The following is a 26,426-nucleotide window of genomic DNA, read 5'->3' as shown; positions in this document are numbered from 1 at the left end:
ATATACAAAGATAATTGGGTATCTAATCACAGCAGGGCCTTATGAAAACTTGTTAAACACTGAAATACAGTGGCCTGAGGGTTAATGCATGAGTAAGTTACCAATTCTTTTTCCTTCTTGTCATGTGTTTTTCATCTGAAGTATCTTATTAGACATTTATGTTGTTGATTGTAATGATAATGACAAAGAACAAATGATGTTGTCCACTGGCATAACAATAGCAGATTACAAGGGAAATACAATATTTATAGGCATTTTTAAGCCAGTTGCATTACAATTCAGGGTTCATTAAGCTGTTTAAGGGTCTCCAAATGAAATGAAGACAAAACAAAGGCAAGATTTGTTGTTGCTGTTCAGTCCTTCAGTTGTGTCCGACTCTTTGTGTCTGGTGACAGGATTTAAAAAAAAATAGTAACAATGAAAAGACAAAAGGCATGTAAGGCAAGAGAATGCTCCGATGGCCTCCAGGTAAGGCCTGCTTCATACAAACAGAGGCCAGGGGTCTCTTGAAATTATGCCCATGGAGTGACTACACCGTATGGTGAGCCATTCATGTAAACCGCTTTTCATGCAAATCAGTCAGTCCCCATCAAATAGTTTTCTCCTTGGTGCTCCAAGTAACTGGTAAGGAATGTTTTGTAATGTGTGACAATGGACAATCTGCACAGAGAAGGAGCCAAGTACATGTCAGTGTTTCATGCCTGCTTAGTCTCACCAAAGCAGCTGGCTGCTGGTAACCAGAAATGGCCATATGATGCGGTAACGTGAGATGGCTGCCTCTGGGAATTTGCTTATCCTTAAGAGCAGTAGATTTTGTTTTGGGGGAAAGACAGAAAAGGCTAATGAGGACAGAAACTTGGACTTTTCACTTCAGGCAGTAAAAGGGCAAAGGCCTGCTCTTAGTTGTTTGCACAGCTGTCCTAAGTCATTTGGCTGCCTGAGGCAAAAGACGCTACTCTGTTCTATGTATAGATGCCAACTGGACTGGCAGTTGAATCTTCAATACTGGCAATGGGTTAGTATCCTCCATGACACCTGATGGCAGCAGGCTAATTTCGGGGGTGCAAGAGAGGCTGTGTGACACACACAGCTGTGTTATCCAAGAGAAAGGTTTGGGGTGCGGGGGAGGCCAGAAGGAATGGCCTGAGAGGCTACCATTTCTGCCCTTAGAATTTGCCACCTGAGGAGGTTGCCTTCTTCTGCCTAATTGAAGGCTGGCCCTGGTACTATTAAGGGTTCAGTCCCAATATTAGGCGTGGCTCTTTAACCTCCAGACAGAGAATATACCATATAGATGCCATGTTTATCCCCTAGAACATACCAGTGCTGTGGGGAGAACATGATACTGGAAAACATTTTTAAAGAAGTAATTCTTGACATAATCAAATGCAGCTATCTTTTCTTTTTATATTATGATAATCCTGAAAGTATTAATTTACGCTCCTCACACTTGCATTGAAGGACTATTTCATAAACATATTTTACTTACTTAAATCAAATTCTAAACATACACTTCTTATCTGTCTGGCAAAAAAGGAGAAGTGAATTACTTATTTATTTACCATTTACTTTATTTATTTACTCCCCCCCCCAACTCCTCCCCTCAAAAACTGTCTTTGAATGTTTTCAGTCAGGTTTCTCTCAGAAGCTTGTTTTGCCATGCAGCTAAATAGGGAAAGATGCCTGAAGGAAGCCCTCAAGCACATTTACCCTCTGCTCAGTGTGACCTGACAGAGTTCCAGTTACTTTGGAAAACAGAATTGGATGAGTACTTGTTGGTTTCTGTTTCCTTGGTCTCCAGCTCAATTTCCCTTTAGAACTTTAGTGGCACCAACCCTTTTCAGGATCATGTGTGCACCCATGTGTCATGGGTGTCAATGCTGCCAGCTATTGTTGTTAATGCCAATGCAGCTCAGGGAGCTGCTGAGTTGGATTTCATTTCTGGGTGAGTGGATGGAGAAATGAAAGGGAGATTCTGATCTGGAAACAAATACAAAACTTTGTGGGTGGCTCCTGCTAATAAAACATCAGGCAAAGTGAGATTACAGTTTTCTGAAGATCAATAAAGAAGCCACAAAAGTCAGTGGGTTGGATCCAGACGAAGTTGGTTGAACATTACCCTTCACTGTTATCCTTTTTTAATTCTCCCTGCACTGCAGTATGAGGGCTACCAACCCTTATGATGTTTTGGCATCTGTTAACTTATTTTGATCTTAATGCTTAATGGGACTTTTAATTGTGGATTCCTATTTTATTGCAGTCGTTGTTTTAACTAATTTTGTACCTCACCCTGGAATTTGTTAATGAAGGGCAGTATATAAATATTTTAAATAAACAAATAAAATAAACTTAGCTCCCTTTGATGTCAATGGGACAAGTTAGTTCTGATTTCACTTAAGTCCCAATGATTTCAATTGGAACTGAGTGCAACTAACAAAGTTTGGATCCAACCCAGTGTAAATAATTTTATGTACATACGTATGTTATTTTAGGAATGTAGGAAGCTGTCTTATACCAAATAAGACCATTGCTTCATCTAACGCTGTATTACATACACTGACTGGCAGTGGCTTTCCACAATTTCAGACAAGTGTCTTCCCAGTTCCCAGCCTTATCTGGAGATGCTAGGAACTGAACTTTTGCATGCACAGCGTATGCTCTACTACTGAGCTATGACTCTTCTCCTTTTAAAGAAGACTTATTACCCATGCCAGTGTAACATTGGTTTCCATTACAAAAAAATGGCAACCAGGGATGTCGGTGGGAAAAACAAATGCCCCATTCCACTGACTCCAGTGCAGGGGCTCAAAAGTGCAGATGGAGCTTTCATAGGCAGGGGATGCCTCATTTTTCAGCACTGAGGAATGCACTGTATGCATAGTGCCTTTATGCCCATGGGAAATTTCCTGACATTGAAAAGAAGGGGGTAGTTCTTCCTTATTCCATGTGAACGTGGGAATTCTTTTGAGCTTTTCCCTTATGTCCAGAGGCTTTTACTGGCCATATTCTATGGGAGACAGAGTGGCCCCTATTTTATATAAAGAAGTACTTGTATGTGAGACACACACGCTTAGGAAGCTCTCCAGTATTAATAAATAATTAATTATATTCAAGGTCTACTGAGATAGTATCACTGCCACCATTTCATGTTTGCAGTATTTCCCTGGCTAAGCCAGGAGCACAAATTTTAATTTTTATAAATCTGAATACATTAAACAGGCTCATGAGGGTAGTGCTAGATATGTGTGGAACAGGAGTCCTATGCAGGCCTTCTGTACCTGAATAGGGCAAACACGCAACAAGAGGAAGTGCTCCAGCCCCATTCCTTTCTTTCGTCACATCCATTGTCTTCTACTTGTGGAGGGTGACTATCTGAAGAGGAGAGCCTCCATGCTAGCCAGAGCAGGGTTTTCAAGTGTTCTGGTTCACATGGAGAGCCTCCATGGATAGAGGAGGTTCTTCTCCTCAGACAGTGGCCCTCCACGAGCTGAGGGTGACAAATGTGGCAATGGAGGAGCAGGGGGCCTGGAGCACTCTCTCTCCTCATGTGTTTGCTCTATTCAGGTTCAGAACACCTGAATAGTGGCAAGGGGTCAGGCTTACACTGAATCCACCACCTTCTCTCTCTGTCTCTTAGACTAACTGCCTATTGCCAGTGGATAAGTCCAAACTGTTAGTGAGGCTGTGCTCCCTCCCCATCTGATTCTGTTATGGAGGAGTGGCCTCCCTCTCGACAGTCAGTTCCTCAGGCCCAGCTGCCAAACCTGCCAGATTACTTTGTTACATCATGTTAAAATAACATAAAATAAAAGGAGATGATGACAGAACCTGTGGTGGATAGACAGATAAAATATTCATCTTGACAATCAATCTAGTTATTGAGCTGAACATCATTTTCTTTCCAAAAAATTGTGGTTAACACATTGAGAAAAGTGTCGCCCATTAGTGAGAAGAAATGGTAAAGTCTATATTACACTAAAGTTCTTAATCTAAAAGGGTCATAGTAAATACTGAATGGAATTTTAAGTTACTGTGTAAGATGGTACAAGGTGAATAATTCACATTATTTTATTAGTATTTATAACTGGCACTGCACTTGTCAGTATGCAGAGTGTTTTACCATTCCATGAATCCAATCTTATTTATTGTGTAAGTGTCTCATATACAAGACAATATCATTCAGTTACTGAATGCTGGATAAAGATGTATGCAGCTATCAATCCAGAAGAGGGTTTGTGAATACTGAAGGAACAGGCAAAGGAAGGAAGGAAGGAAATATAGGCTCTAAACTATGTGGGCTAGGATTAATATTTTCCATATGACTTATATTATATCAGGAGAGGGCAGGGCATAACTGGAAATGATGGCATAGCTGGAAAACAACTGCGCCCCAATGAGTCAGCAAGGCTGTCAGAGTCAAAACAGTTCTGTGTGGGTGTGTATATGCTTCATAGATTAAACATTCAGTGAACATTATGTCACGAGGAGTACACCCTCCCCACATGTCAGTTAACCATTAATTACTCCTAAGGTAGAGGCACAGCTATCTTTTAAAGCAGAAAAGACATGTGCTTTGAAAGACAGATTAACAAGTGCTACATAGAGCAGTGGCTGTCTGCCAGGGTATAAATACAGAGAGTTTGGAACCTGATCTTTACATTAGAATTCATTGAGAATCCTTCCTTCTGATACCAAACATGGGCACCGTGCAAATTGGTTAGGAAGGGGCAGGGATAGAGATATAAAATTTCCAGAAATTTTGAGGCCATGGAAAAAAACCTGGTTTTTTTCTGGAAAAATTGGAAATTTTGGAAAAATTGAAAAATAAGCAGTACTTCTATTTTTAGCACTCTATACAGATCTAAAGTCATGTTCTTGCTTTAAGATAGCCTCCCCAACCTGGCACCCTCCAGATATTTTGGACTTCCGCTCCCATCCGCCTCAGGCAGCATGGCCAATGGTCAGGAATGCTGGGCACTGCGGTCCAAAACTTCCAAAGGGCACCAGGTTGGGGAGGGCTACTTTAGGAATATAAAGTAGCCTTTTTGTTCCTAAAGTCATTTTATGTATAAATTAGTTTACTCATAAAATTATCATGATACTTTAAACTTTTAAAAGTCAACTCAGTTAGTAAATGTATAAGTATTGTTTGAATAGATTAGAACTACATTAAATCATTTAAATGGCTGCTAAAGCATCAGAAACACAAGACTCTATAGAACAAAACCCGAGCTGCCAAGAATGTACATTTACTGTCAAGAATGCACAGTGATGACTCTACTCACATGTTGGGAAACTGAGCATAACTGTCTATCAGTAAAATATACTTTAGATAATTTTAAGAAGGAATGAAGGAACTAACTATGCGGGGAATCTTACAGGGAGGATTAAAAAAGAATTCCCCATGGCTTCATTATTTCCAGACATTTTACATCTCTAGTCTTTCTTTAGAAGTGTTCTTATTACACAGTTTTAGAAATAATTTGGGGGGGGGGAGTAAAGACTCGGTAACAATATATAAATACTTTGTCTTAAATTCTAAAAGAAAATATTTCATGATCCAAAGATGTTTGATTTTTCAGAAAAAAACAAAAACGGTCCTCAGAAAAAAACAGAAAAAAATGTTTTTTCTTGAATTTTTTTCCAGGCCTTCACATGTCTAGGCAGGGAGCCCCTTTTCTGTTGAGAACCACATTCTCTCCAGGATAATCTGTGGAAGGCCAAATCCACTGGTGGGTGGAGCCAGAACCAAACTGGGTGGGGCCATGCCTTTTTTCTCATTTTCTGCCATCCCCTTTTCTTTCTTTCTTTCTCTCTCTCTCTCTCTCTTTCTTTCTTTCTTTCTTTCTTTCTTTCTCACACTCCCTTCTCTCCCCCACTTGTCACCTGCATGGCCATAGGTTGCCCACCCCTGTAATAAGGCAACAAATTGGGGCCCTCACAAATGGAAGGAAATGATCTGCCTACCTAGGACAACTTCCAGATATTCATATAAATATGGGCATCTGCCTAAGCGAATTATACACATTTTTACAATTAGGTTTACAGCTGACCCTGAGATGCATGGAATAGACACAGCTTTTCTTCGGGGATCTGCACTTATGATTGCTCCAGTTCTTCAAGAGGCAAGTATTGTGCTACTATAAACAGCGTTCTAATGGAGCCAGGGCTCATGGGGTTGAAACGCCAGGACGTTTTGATTAGCACATCATCTGCCACCCCCCTAAGGCTTCCCTGTTCACTCTTGAGTGTAGCTGCAATCCTCACAGTAGCAGAGGGGTGGGGGTAGCAGTGGTAGTGTGTGTGTGGGGGGTCCTGTTCCCAGCAACAGGATATATCCCTGTTATCATGCAAAGTATTTTGGGATGGCCTGGTCTTAAATGGGCAATTCAAACACATTAGCTTTACAAAAGAACTACTCCTGATGGAGATGAAATTTGGTTGTTCATATGGATAAACACAGCTGTCTGCATTTTTGAACTCTCCTTGGGGTTAGCGGCTATGGGGACTGTCACGAGCAGCACCAGCATTTCAGAATTTAGTACTATACTACTGACTATAAAATGCTAGTATATTGGAAGTGAAGGTGGGCGTATCATTCACAGTTTTCAAGTGGATGCAGGATGAATATCTGCTTGGCCATACTGGTCAATAACAATCAATTATAAAAAGAGATTGAATCTTAATGCTAGTCAGTTATTAATTGATCCTGATCAATTTTCAAAAGAGTTTGGCTCCAAGTAAAAGTAAAGGAGTGAATACCTTGCCCTCACCCAGCTGCTTGAAAATCTTCCTGTAACTCTTGCCTCCCTTTGCAGATACGTTTGTGTTTATAGTAATCAAATTGCAGAGACTTAGCAAGAGGAGGAAAGAGATGGAAAAACACAGGAAGGCAAAGCAGGTTAAAATCTTTCAGTGGAAAAATAAATTAATATATAAATGAATATCTGTAACTTGCTGCCAGGCACTGAAAAAAGGTTTGAACCACAATGCATTTATAAATTATTCTTTGTATATAAATCTATTACTTTAAGAGCACCACAATATGTACAGAACACAATAATGAACTCATTGTACTGGTGCAATGGGCCTTGTACTTCCTCCCCCATCCCCCCAGCCCAAAAGATTGGATCATAGATCTGACTTACTTAAAATTAAATACATAATTGTCAGGGCTAATAGTCTGGAGGCAACCCAGGGAGCAGGAAGGTTGGAATGGACACTCTGAGAGCTCAGTCAGTGCTGAACAGTGAGTTGCCTTGAGGAGCCAGGCCAGAATCAACAATTGTATAGAGCTAGGTTTGCTAACTGCAATACAATTTCCTGCTATGGTGGTGCTGTGATGGTGGCATTGATGCTAGGGATGTCGGAGAATTTCTCCACGAATCTCCGGGAGGCCGAATGCCAATGCATTCGGCCCCCCGAAATTGGTGGAAAAACGGTCCGCCCCCCACCCCCCCGGGATGAGACTTACCTCATGCGAATGTCCCTGGTGGTGGCGGCTCCCGGCGGCGGTTCGGCGGCGGCGGCCGGTCTTCCGACCAGCTGCCGCCACTGCCATGTCCAAGTAAAAAAAAAACAAACAAAAACAAAACGTGATAGGCTACGTAAAGATTTACGTAGCCTATCACGGCTAGATTTTCAAAAAACACCATGATAGGCTACGTAAATGTTTACGTAGCCTATCACGGCTGACTTTGGGGGAAAAAAAAAAAGTGCGTACGCAAATGGTGGCGCCCATGGGCGCCGCCATTTGCATTCCTTATTTTGGCCCGGGTAGTGTACGTAAAGATTTACGGAGACTATGGCGAAAATAAGGGCAACGCCTGTGGGCGCCGCCATTTGCGTACGCGCTTCCCCCCCCCCAAGTCAGCCGTGATAGGCTACGTAAACATTTACGTAGCCTATCACGGTGTTTTTTGAAAATCTAGCCGTGATAGGCTACGTAAATCTTTACGTAGCCTATCAGGTTTTTTTTTTTTTTTTACTTCTTCCCGGCAGAAGAACTTTCGCAGCCGGAGAGGCGGGGCGCTCCCCCCCGGCCAGAATTTCGGTGGGAAGGGGCGGGGCGCCTCCCCACCCGCCAAGAATTTCGGGGGGAAATGGACCGCCTTGCCCCCACCGCGAAGCAAGCTGCGGCACCAGGTAAGGGACTTTCGTCCATCCCTAACTGAAGCACAGAAGAATGGAGGTGAATAATTTCCTCTCCCAGCAAGCAACCACAGAGGCACAGAGAGTAAGGTGCTTGATCTTCCTGCCAGAATCTCTGACACACCGTGCACTAATTAACACAAGCTACAGTTATTATCATAATAAAGTTACAAAAATCAATAAATGTGAACTCCAAATATTATGGTCATCATCATCACGCTTACTTGGAAATAATGCTATTATATTTAATGGAACTGTGCCTGCATAAGTATTTGGGGGGAAGCAACTTTAATTCATATCTAGATGGTGGTTTTGAAGTGGGACAGATATGAAACCACTTCCATGCATCCCTGTGCATTGCTGACTCCATCCTATGCTGTCCCTTGCCCCCAAATATCTGTGCCTGTCCAGAACAGAGTGAGCACAGGATGAGTGTGGGATATCAGTCTGATCGTAGTAAGTAAGGTCCAGTCAAGTAAGTCAAGTCCCAGTAGGTCAGGTCAAGGCAAGGCAACTAGTTCAATACTGGTTTAGTGCTGGCAGATTTGGGCAAATAGCAATAAGGACCACAGATAGCTCCCGGTGCATTCTCTTAGCTGAGCTGGAGAAATATGTTGTTTCAGCAAAGAACTGGAGTCAACTGAGACTTTCAACAGCATGACACAACCTGGTCTTCCAGTGGCTCCACCCCGGTGGATGCTGTCTCCAATCTTTAAAGTACCTATGGCTGTTTCTGCAGTCTCATGCTCCCGCATGGCTAAAGAACAGGAAAAGTTCCAAGGGAGAGTCAGATGTTGATGGGAGAGCTATGTCCTTAGGCCAGGAGGGTATAGAAGGGTGTGCTCAGGGCTCCTTCCTAAGTGGGGTGACTTGTGGTTCATTCTTGGAGAGACACTGGGCCTTGGAAGCAGGGGACATGACAATATCTAAGCAAAATTAACAAGCTGATACATCAGAAATGTATAAAGCAGTTCCAACTTTTTCATGATGGTTGCAGGGAGCAAGATCAGTGGATATTTATTTCCCAGAAGCACCCTGGTTTGATTCTTATGCAGTATGTATTTGTAAAAATTACATTATTTTATATATCATCCAGTGTTTTCCATAAAAACTCACTGATCTCTAGGCAGCCAATATTTTCAGTGTTTTGTAGAGAACTCAAAAGTATCCTTCACCAAACATGTTAACTGCTCAGTTTTCAGAATCAGTATAGTGTCCATCCTTGTTCTGTGTTGAACTAAAACCTAAAAGTTTGAAATTTTAAAGAGTCTATGAAATTGAGACTCAGTTGAGCGGTGTTTTCTGTACATTCATCTTTTCCCCATATCATTCTATATTAAAAGTTGTCTTTTTACATATTCCTGTATTATTATGGATAAATACAAATGCAAAGAGACTTAAAAACAATTTTTGTGCTTTCAGGTTTTGAGTATATTGACAAAGATGTCATTGCCACATAAAAAGATAATACAGAGCATAGGATCATTCTGTGCATTCTGCTTTGCTTGTTTTTTTTTTCAGTCTTTAAGTAAAACAAGTGCCACAGTTTCTTTGATACAGATGTACACCTGAAGCCATGATGCTGGTCTGAGTCTGGAATAATAGGCAAGTTAAACCAGAATCCAGCTGTTTCTTAGAATGTTTTCACAACTAATGCTAAGGATGCTCTTTAGTCCGCAGTGTGTCATTTGTGAATGTTGTTGATGCCGTATATAAAGCATAACAGAACCATTTCACAACAAGCGTTCACTCTGTCCTAGTCATTTTCAAACTTTTTATCCCGAGGAAGCACTTCCTACGTCAGCTTGTCTGCCACAGATGTTGTAAAGGATTCTGGGCTGTATTCTGGGGCACATGTTCAGTGTATATAGGGCCCTGGCAGGCTGGTGGACCCCACTGTTCCCATACATTTATCTATTTATTTGATTTGTACCCCAACTTTCTACCAAGAAAATGGCACTCAAGTTGGCTTACAATCATAGTAACTAAGGGCGCAATCCTCTGGCCGCTAGACAGCGGTTAGACGGCCATAAGATTTTTCAGTTTTTGGGAACCGACCTCAGAGCCAGCGTTCCGAGGTCGGTTCCCAGAAAACTACCTCCCTGCTCCCTCGCCCGCCGCCTCATAGGCAGCACAGTTCGTCTCCAGCTCCATGCTTGGAAGAACATTGTGGAGGGGAGGAAAAGGGGGCATTCCTGGGGGCAGGGAGGGGAAGAGACAGAGGAAGCGCCGGTACAACGCTTCCTATATGCCGTCCAGCCACCCCGTACCCTGCTCCGAGCTGCCCTGGCTAGACAGCTGAAATTGGTCATCTAGCTGTAAATGCAGGGCAGGTGGACCAGAAAAGGAGAAGATCCCCTCCGCACTCCGCCTACCCTGCATTGGGTAGTCGGTTGCGTCCAAGTTCGGAGGCGGCAGACTATCCCCATAGGATTGTGCCCTAAAATAATTTTTAAATAAACACTTGAATAAAAGTGTCATTGTCTGCTGGTGGAAGGACAGCGGTGAGGAGCCATCCTAGCCTCCTCCGGCAGGGAGTTCCACAGCCTGGGAGCAGCCGCTGAGAAGGTTGTCTCTTGCGTCACCACCAAATGTGTCTCTTAAGGCAGTAGTACTGAAAGAAGAGCCTCCCCTGAAGATCTTAAAACCTGGGCAGGAATGTACAGGAGAATAATGGTCTTTCAGGTAGCCTGGTCCAAAGCTGTGTAGGGCTTTATAGGTCATAATCAGCAGTTTGAATTGTGACCAGAAACAGGCTAGTAGCCAGTGAAGCTGTTGTAAGAAGGGAATCACATGCTCCCTGTAACTGGCTCCGATCAACAGTCTGGCCACAGCATTCTGGGCCAGCTGAACTTTCTGAACAGTTTTCAAAGACAGCCCCTCACAGAGCATGTTACAGTAGTCCAAACAGGATGTCACTAAGGCATGCACGATTGTGGCCAGTTCAGGCATCTCTAGGAATGGGCACAGTTGGCACACTAGCCTCAGCTGTGCAAATGCACTCCTGGCTACTGCAGAAACCTGGGCATCCAGATTCAGGGCTGAGTCCAGAAGTACACTCAAAATGCGAGCCTGAGTCTTCAGAAGGAGTGTAGCCCCATCCAGCACAGGTCGAAACCTATTCCCTGACCTCTCTTTCAACTAACCAGGAGCACCACTGTCTCGTCGGGATTAAGCTTCAATTTGTTTGCCCTCATCCAGTCAATTATCTACATGAGACGTCTGTTTATTTATTTGAAATATTTTTATGCCGCTCCTCAGCCAGAAAGGCTCCCAGAGTGGCCTACATATGATCAGTTAAACAAGACAGTCCCTGCTCACAGGTTTACCATCTACAATCAATGTAGAACTAGAAGAGCTTCCTTGGATTTAGATTTGAGTATCATCAGCAAACTGGTGTCACTGAAACCCAAAACTCCGGACAACCTCTCCCAGTGGTGTCATGTATATATCACATAGCATGGGGTATAAGATGGAACCCTGAGGGACATCACAGGCCTACAGCCATGGCACTGAACAGAAATCCCCCAGCACTATCTTCTGAAATAACCCCTCCAAGAAGGACCAGAGCCACTGTTTAACAGTGTCTCCCAGTCTCACCTCAGAGAGACACCTCAGAAAGATACCATGGTCAGTGGTATCAAAGGCTGCGAAGAGGTGCAGAAGAGGCCACAGGGACACAGTCCCACTGTCCAGTTCCTGGTGTGGATCATCTACCAACATGATCAAAGCAATCTCTGTCCCATAACCAGTTCTGGAGCGAAATTGAAATGAATCTAGATAATTCACCTCATCCAGAAATCCCTGGAGCTTAGAAGCCACCGCGTGCTCTAGCACCTTGCCCAAGAACAGAATATTGGAGACCAGCTAGAAATTATCCAATACAGTGGGATTTAGGGAGGGTTTTTTTTAGAAAGCAAAAACAATAACAACACAAAGGTCTTACCACCAGCTCTTTTAGGCAAGACAGAATCACACCTTGCCATAAAGAGGCATTCGCCACTACCTTTACCCACTCAGGAAGTCTGCCCCTGGCTGCTTTTATAACCCAGGAAGGGCAAGATCCAGCACACAAGTGGTACATGCACTGAGAGTGCAGCCTAGAACACAGCCAACACTACCTGCACTGCATGGCACTTTTCCAGCACTGCATGGAAATATCAGTGGCATGAGGAAACTGGATTTCAGGAACCTTGTCCACCATTACTAATACTCCGTTTGAGGAATCCCTAATAAGCTTCTGAGGGACCCTAGAGTTCCTGGAGCTTTAGTCTATGCAGGTTTTCAACTGAATTACAAATGGAGTGTGGGGGTGAAACTATTTAAGTGTCAGTTGTGAAAATGGCTTTATGCTTTAGAAGCATTGACCAGATTGCTTTCAAAATAATTCTTCAACTGTATCCAATGTTTTGGTAGGGCGATAAAGTACCAGCTTCGTTGCACAATAAGCATGTCAACATTCATGCTCCACTAGAAAAGATTCCAAAGGAGGAAACATTTTGCCAATGCAAGCGGCAGCGGCAAGAGGTGCTAAGAGGTAACTAACAGGTTTACTTTTAAAATGTGATCAAATTCAAAGCTGGGTTGAAATTGGAACCACACAGAAATTTCTCTGCGTAGTTCACAAAGCGTCAATTACTAAAATGTTACTGTGGTAATGACAATAAGCCCTCCTTCGAACACGTAAAATCTTCCTGCTTTTTTTCACCTATCTGTGTTGCAGGCTGGGTGCTTCCTAATGAACTGGGTAGATTGCTTTTTGCCCCTTGACAAGGCAGAAACAAAATACTGTGCTATAGGAATCAATGACTGGGTTTGCATGATCAGGGAAGGAAAATAAGCTATTGTAGCTTTTTTCCCACCTCGTGCATGCCAGTTGTGCACCATGTCATTACCATAACTACCCTTGGTGGGCACGGTTTGTTGTGTCATCTGAACCTGGAGAGTGTGGTGCAAACCACTCCACAACCCTAGAACAAGCCATGGGTTGTGGGATGGTTTGTAAACCCACCCACCACTAATTCTTGCTGGGTTCAGACAACATGACAAACGGCTTCCGGCAAGGGTAAATGACACTGCACATGAACAGCACACGTAGGGTAGGAAAATAAGCTATGATGGCTTATTTTCTTTCCCTGATTGTGCAAACTCAGTCAATGCATCCCTGACATTTTGAAGGTCAGACCCCTGAGATGGTAGGTCCTGGGCTGTAGCCAAGTTAGCCCATGCCTTAATCTGGCCTTGCTTTGAAGGTTTTAGCATCTCTCTCTACCTCTGTGGCTCCTTTCAGGGGGGTTTCCCCACTGGATTTGCTGAGAACCAGTGGTTCCACAACTAGTATGCCCAAAAGTGGAATAGACCACCTCAGAAAGTTCATTAGAAGAACATAGGAAGCTGCCTTATAGAGAGCTTTGGCTAATGGGCAGTATAGAAATGTAATAAATAAATAATACTGAGTCAGACCATGATCCATCTAGCTCAGTATTGTCAAGACACTGGCAGCATCTCTCCAGGGTTTCAGGCAAGAATTTTCCAGCCCTACTTTGGGACCTTCTGCATGCAAAGCATGTGCTGGTCCTTCCCCTTAGAGGTTTTTAAGCAGAAGCTGGATGGCCACCTATCAGGGATGGCTGTAGTCATGGATTTCCTGCATTGACAAGAGGTTGGACTAGATGACCTTTGAGGTACCTTCCAACTGTATGACTCTATGAAATATCCTTTAACTTCCTTTTTTATTTTGGCATTCTTCAGTTAAATTTCAAAAGAACATGCTCAGAATTTGCATGTGTCCATTTCAATAAAGTGAATTTCACACTGTGATCATTGTTTGCTCTTTTGCTTTTTGGCTCAAAACTTTTTTGTCTGTACATAAGAGTGTGCGTATCATTTAAGACAGGGCCGCAGAACTGTTTTAAGATGGGCAGCCAAATTGCAACCCACCAGGTCCATCACATGCTGGATGATATCAAGGGGCATGGCCTCGCCCTTGATATCACCCTTTCCCCCCCGCTTTTTTCCTCTGTGCTGGAAGTAGGCATGGAAGTGTGCTGCCTTGCGGACCCATGCCGCCTTGTGTCCCCACTACTGTCTCCGATCTGGGATCAGAGGTAGCAGTGGGGATGAGGGGCAGAAGGCATTGGGACTTTCTCACACTGGGGAGAGCAGCCACTGTTCCCTGTGTGGTCGAGTCCCAGCATCCAGGCCATTCTGTATCCCCACAACTGGCACACACCAGCAGGGGAATCCCTGCTGTTATCTGTGATTGGAGATAGCAGTGTGGGGGCAGGGGGATGCCCTTTGAGGGGATTCATCCAGGGGGTGGGATTTGGAGCCTAATCTCTGGCCCCTGATGGAACCCCAAGAGGCTGCACAGGCCAGACTGGGGTGCCCCGTGGACTAGATTAGTCCTACAGGCCAGAGGTTCTGTACCCCTGATTTAAGCCCTATATCAAATCTACATAAACCTGATATATGCATTAATGTTATACCACAACCAACTTGGAAAGTTTGCTATTGGTATATAGATAAATTTCAAATATTGGTTATATATATACTAATGATCGTAATAGTCTTCTAGTGATTCAGATGTATCTCCAAGGCAATTTTTTTGCTATAGTGTTGTGACCAAGATTTGTATATGTGTGTGGATGTCAGATTTTGCATAATTAGAAAATGTAGCCTTTGAATTCAGTCTGGTGCCCTGTATGAACATGGCTCTTCCATTGCTGTGTATGACAGATGGAAATTTGCGAGCCCATGGGTTACTTTCCATGGGCTCGCTGGAGAGCTCCCACTTACTCAGAGGTCTACACTACTGGAGCATGCCTCTTCTTCTTTCATGATAACCTCTCATCCACATTTTATAATTGGTTTAAATAATGCACTTCCTCAACAGCTGCCTGAATCCATTTGGACTCATTGTTGCTCTGGATGAACAAGGTGAAGCCTCTGGCTCTCTCTTCTGGGATGATGGTGAATCTATAGGTAAATATTCAAAACTGTTGAAAAAAAATTTGAGACAGTCGCAAGACTGGGATTGATTTTGACCTGTCGTTAGTTTAAAAAAACAACAACCCATCAACAACTCATCTGAAATCATCAAGATGGCACCAACATAAAATCTGTACCCCAAAGAGCGACATTTTATGTAGAGTAAAAGTGTTATGGTAGTGTCTGACACTCTCAACATCCCTTTAAATTGAATGTGTGAAAAACAGGAACTTGGGTAAGTAATTCTGGAACAGGCAAGCTCCTGTTGTCTCACTGTTTTCTGTATTATGCCTTCATCGGAAATAGTTCTGCCCGACCCCCATTCCTTGTTAAATTACCTTATACTAATATCAGTCTTGTGATTTGTATTTTGGCAGACACTATAGAGAATGGTATCTATTTCCTCACCAAATACACATACAGAGAAGTAAGTAGAAACAAGGAAATGGGCAGACACTGGACAAATAAAGGATTATGTAGCTGCTTTGGGCAGTGGTGGAGAACAGAGGCTCTGGAAACAAAAGCTAAGTAAGGAGTGGAAATGAGTAAAATCTAGGCAGGGGAAGTTGCAACATTTGCTGGAATCAAGTGAAGAAAGCAGTGAAAAAGGAGGCATAATGGTAGATGGGCATCTGCTGTCTATTTAGGGAAGAAATCTAGATATCAGGTTTTAGGACAAGACAAAAAAACTGGGTTGCATATTTGGAAGGGACCTAGTGAATCCTCTTCCACCAGTCCAACGATATCTGATCCATCCCTGACAGATGTTTGCCCATCTTTCTATTGTAAACTTTAAAGGGTGGAGTTGCCACCTCAACACTTTATTCCATTAGGAGGTTCCTTCTGAAGAACCGATTCCTTCTATTCAGAATCATGGCCATTTCCTTGTCCTTAGTGGATGTGGAGAGTTTTGCCACTCATCTTTCTGATACCCCTGTGTGTATTTGAACACTGTCAGGATATCCCCCTTCCTTTACTATTCATTGCTAATGTTAATCATAGGTTAAACAACCCACAGTTAACCTACAATTAGTAGTTAGGTTAACTGTACATTGTTAACCCACAATTAACCTATAGTGTCCGGGTTTGGATGCCACATAACAACCCCCAATCAGCCTGATCAGGAGTTAAATATTCAAAAAGGACTGCAGAATGTGTCTGGCACATGCTGCGGCAAATCCTGGGTTAATTAACCCACCATCTGCAGCCATTACATGTGAACAGCCCCAATATAAAATGAAAACTCCTCCACACAGAGACTTTGGATCAGCAAATTCTGTCCAAAATGGGGAAGCTGAATCATGCTACCTCCAGAGTCAATGTCTGTACTTTACCTGAGTAAAGCCGAATTATGGAAGTCCCTGTTACAAGGAAACCACTCTGGCAAAGAATTTAGCGATTTCTAAAGATGGATTAGATATCAATATAAAATTATATCAGTAATTGCCAGCGAATAATGCCAAATTCTGCGTCCCTCTGCTGCTGTTTTGTGACTGCTCTGTTCCTGCACTACCATTTTGTGACTGGTGGGCCTCAATTGTTTTCAGCTCTTTCAAGAGGGCCCTGAGGGTAGAAAGGTGAACCCCTGCGTTAGAGCTTGGACAGTCACACTTCCACACTCCCTGCTAAGGGGATGGGCTGATTAAAGGTGTGTGTGTGTGTGTGTGTGTGTGTGTGAAGAAACAGCAAGTTGGATGTTTTGAAACTGAGCGAGTCAGACAGAAAGCACAGAGAGAGCTGCTGAGTTAGCTGAAAGAACCTGGGTGGGGGGTACAGGACCTTTTTCTGGCTACCTAATGTGCATAGGCTGATCTGCTGCCAGGTAAGAGTGCATGCTGTTTGCCCCACTTATGTTCTACCTGTATATTTGTACAAAAAGCGCTTATTACAAAATAATAATTTCCACTGCTCTCTCACCCAAAGGTAACCAAATCCAGGTAGCACTACCCCTGGAATTTTTCACTGCTCATGGAAAACACACAAAATAATAAGCATTAGTGTTGCTGTATGTCAGCATGTATAATTATCATATATTTGTCGCTGAAGAAAAATCAGAACGTTAGAGACTGCTATCTTATTTTCAGATTTCTACAATAGAGAAAGACCTAGCCAGAGCCCCCTTTCCCTTCAGTCTGGCTCCCCGGAGCTCCCTATTGATGATTTCACCAAGGTTTCCAGTCCCAGAAGTATGCAATTGGCATTCAGTCCCAGAGGTATGCAATTAATAGGAGCCATTTAGAAGAACAAAATGACATTAATATTCCTGTGGTGCTGTTCCCAGACCTCCTGCTTCCAACACTGACAGTAAATTGGAGAAGAGTGATGACTATTTTTCTGTGTGATTATCTCTACAGACACTAGTGTTAGATATTGGTTGTAATACAGTGGATGCTTTTCAGTGTTTAAGGCTCTTCTGCTTCTCTTTCTTCTGGGTGCTTTTATCTTGTTGTCTTAGAGAAAACTGGCAGCGTCAGAACAGAAAAGTAAGGTAAAGATTATACTAGGTTTCTGTATTTGGTGTATAGCAAATTGCTGAAGACACTGTAACCACTTTTATATTCTGCAGGAAATCACTTTGTATTTGATTGCTGGCTCTGTGGCACTTCCATTTCTCATTGCTTAAATTAGATTTCTTTCCGTAGTACATTCTTGCCTGAAATTCCTACCTGCATTTAAGCCAACCTTTGCAGTGAAGTTAACATTGCAAACATGATGTAATTAAAACTGCATTCTAATTCAGAAGAGGTATGCGACACAGCAGTAGATGAGAGGCCTTAAAGTACACCCTATATTCCTTATGGGGGATTTCCTCAGCCAACATTGCCACCACCTATGGAAGAACTGCTCCTTCACTGGGTAATCTCACCTATGGGGTTTCTTATTTTTAGCAAATGCTTACATTTCTGGGCCTAATAAACTCTCTGCCATGATAATTCAGAATTCCATAAGCTGACTCTTTTCTGCTGCCACCAATTCTGTTAGAATATTTTAAAACCTCCTAGTAGTGTGGTGTAAGAGGCTTTAGTGTGAGATGAGCATCAATCTTAGAGACAGCATGAACTATTAAACTTAATAGACTTACAGTTTATTGCTTTTTAGCCAACCAGGCCATCTGCATGAAGAAACAGGCACAACTTTTCATAACATCCAGAGGGAAAACCAAAATGCAAATTGTTAATAAATAGCTAATAAAAAACAGATTAAAAACTATTTTTAAACTGCTAAAACTATATTTGCTGGCATGTTGTTACCATATTTAAAGATTTTGTTCTTTTATTACAGTTAATATCTTTTGCCTCTCCAGGGGTCGGCTGACAAACTTAGCAGTCCTATATAATATATAGTGATGTGTTCCAGCTAATAATAATCGGGTTATGCTTACAGCGGAGGTATCCTCAGGCACAGCTAATAGAGGCTCGAGGTATTGCTTCCTCAAATCCGTGTTCAGTGGGCATTCTGTTAGAAAGTGTATCGTGTCCTCTATCTTGGTGCAGCCAGTTGGGCAATCTGCACCCATATCATGATGGGTCTTATAACGTACCTTCACCTCCATCAATTGGAGTGAGTTCAGTCTGCACCTAGTCATGAGCCATCTCAATTCATGTGAGGTGATAGATATTAAATACGGGGGAATCTTCCCCGGAGAGGTCATGATACTTTTATAGATTTTATTTGAGCGGCTTTCAGCAGCACCAGCCATTGTTATTTGGATATCCACATTTTGTAATCTCTTTGAGATCTCATCCCTAGTTCTATCATATCCCCTTGCGAGCAAATATGATGCAAAAAGCCCAACTCAGAGATAGATGTAATTATCTTGTCTGCCCACGATCCCTTTCCCATTGCTTCATATGCTAATAGAACCGGGGGGGGGGCAGTTGAAACATTATCTTTAACCAGAAGAAGATGGCAGCTTTTTGGACAAGCATTCCCACTGAGTGACAAGCTGTTTCTAGTCGTACAATGGTCCTAGATGTAGACCTAGGAACCCCGAGTGCTCTAGAAAGAAATTTATACTGCACTGACTCCAATGAAGCTGTATTAGCAGGGGTCCAGGCAGGTGCCCTGGCAGGTGCCCTATATAATATTTGGGGAAGTAATTTACCCTTATATATCTCTATTAAAGGGGCCGCCACCTGGTCCTGCTGCAAAACGAAGTATAGCATTACTAGTTACATTAGTTGTCCGAACTATTGCCTTCAAATGTTCAGACCAAGATCCTGAACTTTGAAATGTCACTCCTAGGTATTTATATTTGTTAACCTGATAGAGCAGGTGAATCCAGCTGCCATCGGTATTTTTTCCTCCTATTGCCAAAGACTAAAATTTTAGTTTTTTCATAATTGACCTGAAGGTGTTCTGTCATACAATATGAGCTTAGAGTTCTTAAGAGTCTTCGCATCCCCACCTGGGTGTATGATAGGAGGACAGCATAATCTGCATATAGTAACACTGAAGTACTCCTCTTTAAAAGAGGTGGGAAGAAGTCTGAGCTAGATAAGTAGGGAACTATATCATTAAGGTATAGACTGAATAAAAGAGGTGCAAGCAAACATCCCTGGCGCACTCCTTTGTTAACAATAATGAGATCTGAAAGATCGCCTGAAGACACTTTCACACGGAAGATAGAGTTCTCATACAGCCCTTGTATTCTCCTAAGCAATTTATGATCAATATTTAAAATTGTAAGGTTCTGCCAAAGACGGGGTCTAGATATAGAGTCAAAGGCTGCTCGAAGGTCTACAAATGCAGCAAAGAGTGAGTGGTAAGGGGGAGATGTATATTTCTCAGCCAAAAATTTTAGTATAAAACAGTGGTCTACTGTAGATTTGCCACATTGAAAGCCTGCTTGTTCTTCAGCTAGGAGCTTCTCCCCGGACACCCAACTTTCCAACTTATTTAAAAGATGTCTTGTATACAACTTGCTTATAACATCCAGTAGACTTATGGGGCGATAATTCTTAGGGTCGGACCAGTTCCCTTTTTTATAGATAGGCACTACAATAGCCACTGTTCAATCTTGGGGAAATTTCCCAGTTCTGTCAATAAATGTAAATAAGTCTGTTAACATTGGAACCCACCACTGAGGATAGTCAATCAAGAAGTCTGGTGGAATGCCATTCCTTCCAGGGGCCTTTCCATGCTTCAACTGCCGTATCAGCATAGCTACTTCCTCACAGGTAACTGGGGGCCAACTAGGTGATTCTACGTCATCCTCCTGCAGTGAGGGAAGACAAACCCTCTCATCATAGAAAAGGGGATGAAAATGCCGTTCCCATTCACGTGTCGCAATAGCGGAATCTATGTATGGGGTCCCAGAGTATCTTAAATCTGAGGTCAGGTGCCAAAATCTAGATCTATCATTCCTTTTGAGTGCTAGTGCTAATTCCACCCATTGCAACCTGGTATACTCTTGCTTTTTTTTCTTTGATTGTTTTTTTTGTAGAGTTTACGCAGTGCCATGTAGGACTGTGGTAAAGGGACTATATCTCTATCTCTTAGAGATTTATGTTGTTTTTTTAATTTCCTGCTTAAGTTTCCTGCAGTCTGCGTCGAACCATGGATTGCCATCTTTTGGCCTGTGGTTCCTTGAATGACATTTCCAAAATAAGAGAGGTTCGACTACTGCTATAATCTGGGCATAACATTGTAATATTACTTCCGTCTCTTCGGAAGAGGACAGGGTATTCAACAAAAGTTGAACATTCTCAGAATGCAATAAGCATTTCAGGGCATTTAAATTCACATTTGCCCATTTGCAACAGTATGCTGCAACCCTCCTGCTTGGAACTAGGAGCTTATTTTCTTGATTTACCCAGACATTTTTAAAACCTTCCAGCTGTACAGTCAAAGGTTGGCGATCACTACATGGATATGAATCCACCCTAAAAAGTGTAATCAGCCCAAGTGCAGCAGGGGATACTGCAATATAATCAACTACACTAGCCCCAAGATGGTTGATGAAGGTGTATTCCCCTGTCAGATCCCCAAACAAAGAGCCATTCAGAATGAAAAGTCCAGATTGAAAAATCATTTGAATAAACAACTTCCCTTGGATGTTAATTGTGTGGTCCTTTGACTGTCTGTCCTCTATCAGTGGGAAGCCATCCAGGGAAATATTGGATACTGGCTCTATTGCATCCCAGTTTGGGCCAATCCAGGCATTAAAATCCCCCACTAATATCAAGTGAGCTTCTGGTATTTCAGTCCAGAGGCCAAGTATATAATCTGTAAGGCTTTCCCAAACATTTCCAGGGAGGGATATACACATTTACCATAATATATGATGTTAAATTGGTTTTAAAAAATACAGCCAAAGCCCAAGGCTGCAATTTGCTAATGAGGTAACTTTCCCCTTCCAGTGAGGTTAATATACAGCAGGCTAATCCCCCCCATGGGCACCCCATGCCTCTAGGTTTGCATGCAGGGATTTCATAGGGTTTAAAATCACTCAGAAGAATTTCCTTGGTACACCATGTTTCCTGTAGGAACATGATGTCAAAGGATCTGAGGTACCTTCTGAATGAGGTATCTGCCCTTTTATTGGACCATCCAGAAATGTTCCAGGAGACACACTTAAGTGAGCTCCTCGAAGCCGTATTTTGTCAGGGAGAGCATTCAAGTATAATTCAATCTATTGAGGGATCAAGCTGCTCGGCACCATTTAGGCGGGAAATGGGTTCCTGAGTCGTGCGTTTCCTTTGAGAATTTCTTTTTTTTTTTGCTATTGGGTCTACTATAGTGTTGATTTCCGCAACCATTGTTTTCTGGTTTTTTTTCGGTATCATCTTAAAATTATCAGTACTAGGATTTGTTACAGTTTTGGTTGAGGTATTAGTTAAAGGGATTTCAGGGTCTAACAAAACATCACTTTTGAGTGGAGAGCTGGGCGGGCATAAAGTCCTATAGTTTGTTCTCTGTGAGTCCTGATCAACAGGTTCTATATCAGTGGTCCCAGCATCCGTCTCCTGAATTACAAGATCATTAAGCATTTCATTTTTAGACTGTTTCGGAAAGTTGTGTAGTCCGCTTATTTCTGGGGTGTACTGGTCTATGGGTTTCCTTCTGGGTATCTGTTTAAATAATGGTGTTAAAGAGGAGGTTTTAAAAATCCTTCTAACCCTTACTCCATATTTGCCCAGTTGGGACCTCGCAGCAAAAATTTATTTGACCAACGTTGGCGAGTTAAAAGTTATACATCTCTGTAAATATAGACAGCCTGGAAGTGTATGCACAGATCTAATATTTCTTACATGAATTCTTAAGTTCAGCAATATATTAAGATTATTCACAACTCTGTTTTCCCCCCTCAAACTAGGCAGGACCCCATTTGATAATGGTGATATTTCAAAAGCCACCTGGTCTGGGGCTAAAATTAAGTCCCCCTTGATGTCCCAATTCTTCAGCTGTACAAGTTCTCCACAATCTGCAGAGTTCAGGAGGTTCTGATGTTTAAATGCAGTTGAAGGGGCCAAAACCTGAATAGGTTGTAGGGCTGGAGGTGTCATATCTTTCTGCTTTGCTTCTAATTCCACTTCTTGTTTTGTTCTGGTTTCCTGATCCTTAAGGAGTTGTATAATCTCATCAAGTTGCTTTGTATATCCAGCGATAGGAGTTTGTCATATATGGCTTCAATTGATCCAAAAATATTATTTAAGGTTTTGGCAATTAACAGGCACTGTTCTGCCATGGTATCAGTGGCTGCCGTGTTCACCTCTTCTGGGTTCAGCCTGGTAATTGCCTGCATCTCCTCATTTCTCCATTCCTGAGGCTCCTCCTTTTTTCTTTCATGGTATTCATCATTTTCCCCCAAAGGGGAAGCCAGGATTGAATACTGATTGGTAGTGAAAATTGGAAGTTCACCTGGGGTATCAGAGCTACCAAGCATGAAGTTATCCATTTTAGATTGCTTTGAAACAGGGAATGTTGGAGACTCTAGTTGGTCTCTCGGTCTCTTTTTCTTGCTGCGCATTGCAGGTTGGGAGTAAGAAAATAAAATAGTAATATTAAACAATGTAATTTATTAAAAGGATATTTTGTACATAAGGGAATACTAATATTTACTTTGAGGTTTTCAGAAGTATACTTGCTGACACTTCTCAAGAGACACTATTGCTATTACAAGCCTCTTAGGGAGCAATCCTATGGCCGCTAGTCAGATGCTAGATGGCCATAGGATACGTCGGTTTCTGGGAACTGACCTCGGAGCCCACGCTCTGAGGTCAGTTCCCTGAGAACCTACCTCCCCCCCCCCCGCACTGCCTTGCAGGCAGCTCGGAACGCCCCATGCTCCGCGCTCAGAAGAGGAGTGCAGAGCAGTGAAAACAGGGTGTTCCTGGGGGCATTCCGGGGGGGGGAGGTGTAAATGCTGGTACGACACATCCAACCTGTCATCCGGCAGCCACTTCCCCCACTCTGCCTTCCCGCAGCTAGACAGCCAATTTCGGCTGTCTAGCCACAAATGCAGGGTGGCTGAAGCACAGAAGGGATGATCCCTTCTGCGCTTCTCCTGCCCTGCATTGGATAGGCGGTCACCTCTGAGTTTGGAGGCAGCTGCCTATCTCAGTAGGGTTGCTCCCTCCCTCCTTTTACTTCAGACCAAATTCCCACCCCAGTCAAATACACTCAGAACCAGGATGAGCTCTTGGATACAGTTTTCCTCTGTTGTATTCCTGACTGCTGGAGCAGTTTATCTGTTTTTTTACTGCCAGCTTGTGTAACCTTCTGCTGGCAAGATCTTAGGACAGCCTTGTGTCAGCCACCTGCTCCCTACTCCTGAACTTCACCAGCTACATTTGGTTACTTCAGAGAGAAATAATATTTCTTAATATTTCTTATTTAGGCCTTGGCTAGTCAGTTTCTCCTTAGCTTTCTCTTAGTCCTTCTATAACCCCCTGCAGCCAACCAGTAGTCCTTCTCCCTCACTATCTATCCATGGACTGACTAAATTAACTGTCAACTCCTTAACTGTCAACTACCATTTCCCATCTGCTTTTTTCCACCTAGCTAGTATCCCCAGCCAATCAACATTGAATTTACCTGTTTCAGGCCCCATCTATAAATATTCAAAGTGATCACTTCTCTCTCCCCCTTCAGAACATCACTAAGCAACTACTACACAGGCCTTTGACAGTAACAAAGCAAGGCTTCAGGCCTACTCAGATACATTATAGCCTCCCTGAGGACACACAAAGTAAACATTACAGAACAATAACAGTGATTGATACGCATGGCATTTCTTCACATTCCTTGTAAATTATGTTTTAAAAAAAGGTGTCATTTCATTTTTTAAAAAAATCTTCCTTCATAATTGGTTGTACGTTTCTTAAGTTCTATTTTGTTAAGCTCTGATGTGACATATAAGTATTTTCTTTTAAAATCTGCCTTAATTTTATTCTGATTGAAAAGCTGGCTCTTTTTAAGGTGGTTTAAATAAGACATACCTAAATATATTTGTATTTCATACTTGTTTTTCAAAAACTCTCCACAAAAAGGGGAGCTATACAATATGATCAAATAGCCATTAAAACCCTCACATAATACAGATGTAGAGAGAGAGCCTACATTCAGAGGCATCTAGTTAACTGTTGTTGGAAACAGATGGACCGTGGTCTGATCCAGAAAAGCAGTTCATATGTTCTTAATAGGTGGTTTTGTGGGCCTTTTATTGCTTTTAAGATGCATTTGGAAGTTACTCAGACATTGGCAACTATTCCCTAGGGTGCATTTCTTCAGCTTTTAGCGCTAGAGGTTATCTCTAAGATAGGGATAGATGAATCTGTCAGTTTCGGTGTCTCATTTTTCCAGTCTTAACTTTAGTTCATCTGAAACTTAGATGTTTTAAAAAGTTTACATGAAAATTCATATGAATTGTTATGTGCATTTTTCCTAATCCACACATTTTTGTTTGCAATGTTGCCTAATATACACATTATTTGCAAGTAATTTTCCTAATATAATGCATTCTTATTCACTTATTTACACTAATTATGCATTTTTGGATGCATTTTTTGATTGGAAAACTCTGCTCCAAAATTTGGAGAAATGCGAATTTCAAAGGATGACTAAGTTTCAGTTCAAAAGTCTGAAATGTTCACATTTAAATATGAACTGAATGAATTTCTCTTCTATCCCTACGCCAAGAACAGGAATAATAAAGCATGGCGTGGGAGTATTCTGTGCTAAAAAAAAAATATGGACTGTGCAGACTGTGTTTGCAGTGCTTTTCTCTGTGTGGCTGTCACCTTGTCTCTACTGCAGAGAACGTAGGGGATAGAATCAAGTGCAATATGGACAGTAAACGTGTGATGTGCAGCTGCAAATGTACATTCAAGTTCCTGCCCAAATAATTGTCCGGGTATGGCTGAATTGCCTTTTGGATGCTACTTTTTTCACAATTCAGCCAAAACTTGCCCTGATAATCTATGGACTCCAATGTTTCCCTAGTGTTAGTTCTTCTCTGCCTCCTCAATATCTTTAAAAAGATGGCATATGGGAACTAAGTACAGCTAGCAGGACCTGTAGGGGTGTGAATAACTAAGCTATCAAATCACAGCTGTGCTAGCTAGTGGCTTGTGGAAGGAAAAGTCATTCTTGTATAAACATGCTATGATGTATGTCCCAGCTGGTCCTTTGTGTGCCAATTTAACTTAATGTTTGTTCATTTGTACTTCTGTGCTGTGCCACCAAAGTGGTATTCTAACAGCAGCACAGGAGAATTCTGTGTATGACTAAAAATAGTAGTACCTGCATCGCTTACCCCTTGCATTGTATCCCTTTGTTTAAATAAAATATTTTCTTCTGATAGGGTCACTTGAAGACAAGAATTGTTGACAACAACTACCAGAGGTAGTTGATTCTCTGAAATATGATATAGTTCAGGTCCTTGGTGTGAACCTAAGACCTAATGCTGTTATTCTGAATGGAAAAACCAAGAAAATGGGGTAGAAGTTGTGCTTGTCAAATTAATTAAAACATTTTTGTTAGTATAACTAGTTATACTGTAACAATAATTATGGATTCAAAAGGGAATAGATAAAAGATAGGGAGACTTTATAGTAGGTGTCTAAGACATGTATTGCTTGGTGGTAGCTGAGTTCTGTTTTGCTATGGGGTATCTAACACAGCCTCCCCCAACCTCATGCCCTCCAGATGTGTTGGACTACAATTCCCAACATCCCCACCAGCTTAACCTTGCATCATGTTATATTTGCCTAGGGATGGATGAAAGTCACTTACCTGGTCCCGCAGCTTGCTTCGTGGTTGGGGGGAGGCGCTCTGTTCCT

The 26,426-nt window shown here is 42.3% G+C and overlaps 1 pseudogene; it reads left to right on the top strand.

Annotated features, from left to right (window-relative positions):
• The window catches only part of LOC146340112 (sucrase-isomaltase, intestinal-like), a 60,824-nt pseudogene extending 34,736 nt beyond the window's left edge, over positions 1-26,088 (top strand).
• Positions 26,089-26,426: the final 338 nt, after the last annotated feature.

The sequence above is a fragment of the Heloderma suspectum genome, chromosome 7 (assembly GCF_057233095.1).
Source record: "Heloderma suspectum isolate Gila_16-S chromosome 7, 16-S_ref, whole genome shotgun sequence".
Lineage (NCBI taxonomy): Eukaryota > Metazoa > Chordata > Lepidosauria > Squamata > Helodermatidae > Heloderma > Heloderma suspectum.
This window is presented reverse-complemented; position numbering and strand designations above follow the sequence as displayed.